Raw genomic sequence first — 5,004 nt, forward strand, 5'->3', positions numbered from 1 at the left:
AGTACTGTTTTGTGCAAAGGCTTTACCACACTGGTTACATTCATAAGGTTTCTCTCCAGTGTGTGTTCTTTTATGCTGTATGAGATGACTGTTTTGTGCAAAGGCTTTACCACACTGGTTACATTCATAAGGTTTCTCTCCAGTGTGTGTTCTTCTATGGTTTATGAGATGCCTGTTTTTTGCAAAGGCTTTACCACATTGATTACATTTGTAAGGCTTCTCTCCTGTGTGTGTTCTTTTATGCTGTATGAGATCAGTGGTATAGGGGAAGACTTTACCACATACAGTGCATTTAGAAGGTTTCTCTCCAGTAAGACTGCTTTCATGCCTGCAAAGATAATTAGCACATGTGAAATATTTACCACAGCCATTGCATTACACTAATAAAGATATTTATCTATATGAATTATTGTCATAATTTGGTCTAATGGTAAAGGAGAATCAAATTTTAAAGTTTTATCACTTTATTCACATTCATGGTTTTTCCCTTCATTATGGGTATTTTTGAAGATCCCTGTGATGGTAAAAATATTTGTTACGTGGTTCACTTTTATACCATCATTTTTCTATAAGAGGTTTTTGTTTTGTATATTTGAAGAGTTTTGTAAGAATTCAGAGCTTTACCACAACAATCCCATTCACAAATTTTTGTACTGTATGAATTACACTTCATTTAAAAAGTGAGCAGGACATGCAGAAGAAGTTCCAAATTCCTAGTATTCATAGTTTTTTTCAGCAGTATGAGTTTGCTGATGAATTCTCAGTGAAGTTGCAAAACCAATTAACAGTATCCATTTATCACATTCAGCAAATCTACTCAAAGTGGGGAGTACTAAAAAATCAGTTTTTCTTGGAGAAAGACAGGGACACTGCTTCTTTCAATATCCCTATGCTCATGTGTCTTACAAACATTGTGACATGATATACCAGTTTAATTTACAATAATAATAAAAGATTCCCACACTGAATTAACACAGTTTGTTTTTTGTTCATCATAGACATGTCATATAGGGATTAAGGTTTCTCCACAACAATAATTTTGACTCTCATAAGCTGCTCCTTTCAGTAAACTTTACAATATTACTGTATGAATATGAACAACACTGGTTGTATTATGGCATATATGCTTATTAAAAGGTTTTGGACACCTACTGATCACCTATTCAATGTATATGCCTTTTACAATATCTGAGTAGATAGAATGAGACTAAACAGATTGCCAATTCAACTCAGTAGCTGTTATGTCTATATGATTCAAATGGTATTTTCTGGTACAACATTATTTTGTTTTCTTCTATCTTAGGGGAATACCTTGCAAACACAAATCAAATACCTGACATTGAAGTACAAGAAACTGTGAGATTTTCATGATCATCAGTACACTTAAAGCAGTGCTCTTTTTACACTGTTGCTTTTCTTTAAAACTTCCAGGAGTTTCTTTTACCAGGTATGCTGGTACATGCCCTTAATCCCAGCACTTATGGTGGCAGAATCAGGCAGATCTGTGTGATTTTGAGGTCAGGCTTGTCTAACAAGCAATTCTAAGTTAAGTCACAGCTACACAGAAAAAAAACTTTGAAAAACAGAAAATAAAAAGAAGCCAACAAACAAACAAACAACAAACCAAAAAAAACAAACAAACTTCCAGGATACATTAAAATTTCTTAAGATTCATATCTGTACCAGGACACATTAAAATTTCTTAAGATTCATATCTGTTTCATTGTGCACATAAAGTTACCTTTTATTACTTGTAGAACTTTGAAAATGTTCTTCATTATAATGTTCTTCCCAATTGTAGCCTAAAATATAGTACCAGAACATATATATTATTGGAAATATCATATTATTATTAAGGAAAAACTTAAATCACTACCTTCTGTGACTTTTAGAACCATGTCTGATTTATTCACCTCATTCTACCTCATTCTCAACTGGAATTATAGAAGAGGATCAATAATAAAGTAAGAGTTGTCTCCTTATTTTAAAAGTGAAAGAAAATTTGCAGTCTTACCTATAGCAGTGAGGTTTTTACAGGTCTCTAGCATCACATCTTTGTAGAGTTGCTTCTGGGAAGGTTCCAGCAAAGCCCACTCTTCTTGGCTGAATTTCACATGCACATGATTGAAGGTCACTGAATTCTAAAATATGTGATACATGTGTACAACAGAAACAGTAGCAACAATATAAATTTATACTTCATTGGAAACATATTCACATATTTCTGGTACTTCTTTCATTTATTTTCTGACACAGAAATACTAATGAGAGACAGTTAGGTGTTGTGCATCTGATGAAGGAGGGGAGAAGGAAAAGCCTAAATATTAGATTGTAAGAAAAAACAAAGCCATGCTTTGAAGACCTATGTTATAGAAGTTTTATCAGTTTGTGAAACATGAATCTCAAGTAGCCAGCAGTTGGATCCTTGAGCAATCTATGAATTGGGTTCAGTTACTTGGGTGAGTTGGTCAGGACCCAGTCATCAAAGAGGTGGAAGGAAAAAAAACATAGCCACGATATTTTGTCTAGCAACAAATGAGATGTTGTGATCAGGGGACACTGGCATCAGTCCAAAGACATTGTGGCATTGAATATTGTGTTTTGACCAGGCCTCAGAGATATGACATATCAATATGTGAAAAGGGGGGCTTGAATATTTGTGGACAGGATAGTGGACTATGGTGAATACATGGATAAAAATAATGTGAGTTGGCAAACAACAACAATCATAGCTAATAAGATTATATTTGTGAGTGACCAGACAAAAGAAAAGGCATAGAACACATGATTATTCTTTGATAATTGTTTTGTATATTCTCCTTTCCAAATTTTGTATAGTCTATAGTTGAAAAATAAAGAATAAAGCTTTTATATTAAAAGGGAAGTGCTCATGTTATCAATAAGTCATTCTTAGAAGAAAACTGAATAACTGTGTCATATCTGAACACTTTGAATAGGATATAGCCTTGAAATAGACATGCCAATTAATGTGGACAAAGACAAACAGAGAGAAGATCGTGAAATAGAAAGAAAAAGATAGAGACAGAGATACAGAGAGAAATGAACATATGAACAGTACTGATTACATATCATGAGAAATTTATGAACATTTATTAACTACAGAAAATGATGGACAAGCTGGGTTTATTCAGTTATGCCTCTAATTCCATCACTCAGGAGGCAGAGGCAGGTGAATCTCATTGAGTTGGTTGCCAGCATTATCTATTTAAAGAGTTCCAGGACAGCCAGACCCATATTGTAAGACAGAGCCTCCCCTAAAAGTCAATCAAACAAATATAATAGGTAGAAAAAACTCAGAGGTCTTTACTGAAGCTCCTACAAGAAATTATACATTCAATCCAATTCTGTATTAATCTTCCAGAAACCAGCAGGGCCACAGCTTAAACTGTAACATTAATAAGATCTTACTAAAAGGAAATGCATGTTTAAAACGTTAAAAAAAATATTACCAATTTAAATGCTGATGATAAATAAGCAACACAAGGCAGGAGAGATGGCTCAGAAGTGAGGAGCTCTTGCTGCTCTTGCAAATAATTGGCCTCAATTGTCAGTGTTTACATGGAACCCACTACTATCCATTGTTCTAGGTTCATGAGTTCTGAGGCAATCTTTTGACTGGTGTGAGGAGCAGGCACACAAGAGGTGCATAGTCATGCATACAAGCAAAATATTCATATTCAGTAAAAATTAAAAAAAAAAACAGATCCCAGATGGCAGAGCTGATTGCACACTGTGTTTGATCAGCAGGGTAGCAAAGGCTGCACAGTGATCAATTGTTAGAACAGTAGGCCACAAAACACCACTGACTGTGTTTCTCAGGTGAAAGGAAACCCAATGGTGAGGGAAAAATGGGTTCCAACCTCAGAGCACTGAGCTAATCTCTGGAAAAGTTCCTGAGATGTTGAAGCAGGAATGAGGTTTTCAAGCAAATGGATGCAAGAAACAAGCAGGAGTAGCAATTCTAATATCTAATAAAACAGACATTCAACCAAAATTAATTGAAAGATATGAGGAAGGATACTTCAAACTCATAAAAGGAAAATTCTACCAAGATAGTGTCTCAATTATGGGCAACTATGCCCCAAATTCAAGAGCACCCACATTTGTAAAAAAAAAAAAAAAAAAAAAAAAATTAATAAAGTTTAAAGAACATTTCAATTTCCACACATTAATAGTGAGAGACCACAACAACTCACTATCATCAAAGGACAGAGCAGTGAAACAGAACCTAAAATGAGATATAATGACACTAATGGATGCCATGAATTAAATGGACCTAAAAGATATCTAGAGAAATGTTCACCCAAACAGAAAAGAATATATCTTCTTTTCAGCACCTCATGGACCCTTCTCTAAAATTGACCATACAGTAGGTCACAAACCAGGCCTCAACACATACAAGATTGAAGTAATATCTTGTATCTTATCAGACCATGATAGACTAAAGATGGATCTTGACAATAAAAGAAATAGCAAAAAGCCTTCACATACATGGAACCTGAACAACTCCCTACTCAATGAAATCTGGGTCAGGGAAGAAATAACTTCCTACAGGTCAATGGAAATGAAGGCACATCATACCCAAACTTATGAGATGCAATGAAAGCAGTCTTAAGAAGAGATTTAATAGCACTAAGTGCCCTCATAAGCTATTGGAGACTTCCCATACAAGCAACTTAATGGCACACCTGAATACTCTAGGAAAAAAGAAGCAGACACACCCAACAGGAGCAGACCACTAAATAACCAAACTCAGGGCTGAAATCAATAAATTAGGAACAAAGAGAACAATTCAAATAACAAAACCAGGAGCTAGTTCTTTGAGAAAATAAAAAAAAACAGACAAATTCTTAGCCAAACTAAGAAAATGGCAGAGAGACACTATCCAAATTAACCAAGTCTGATAAAAAGAGAGATATAACAGACACTGAGAAAATCCAAAGAAACATTAGCTCTTATGTCAAAAGCCTATATGCCACAAAA

General features: G+C 34.7%; 1 pseudogene; it reads left to right on the top strand.

The window, feature by feature from the left end:
• The first annotated feature begins 2,349 nt into the window (after window positions 1-2,349).
• On the top strand, window positions 2,350-2,767 carry LOC132651075 (single-stranded DNA-binding protein, mitochondrial-like; annotated as a pseudogene).
• The last annotated feature ends 2,237 nt before the right edge of the window (window positions 2,768-5,004 follow it).

This window comes from Meriones unguiculatus (assembly GCF_030254825.1).
Source record: "Meriones unguiculatus strain TT.TT164.6M chromosome 13 unlocalized genomic scaffold, Bangor_MerUng_6.1 Chr13_unordered_Scaffold_39, whole genome shotgun sequence".
NCBI lineage: Eukaryota > Metazoa > Chordata > Mammalia > Rodentia > Muridae > Meriones > Meriones unguiculatus.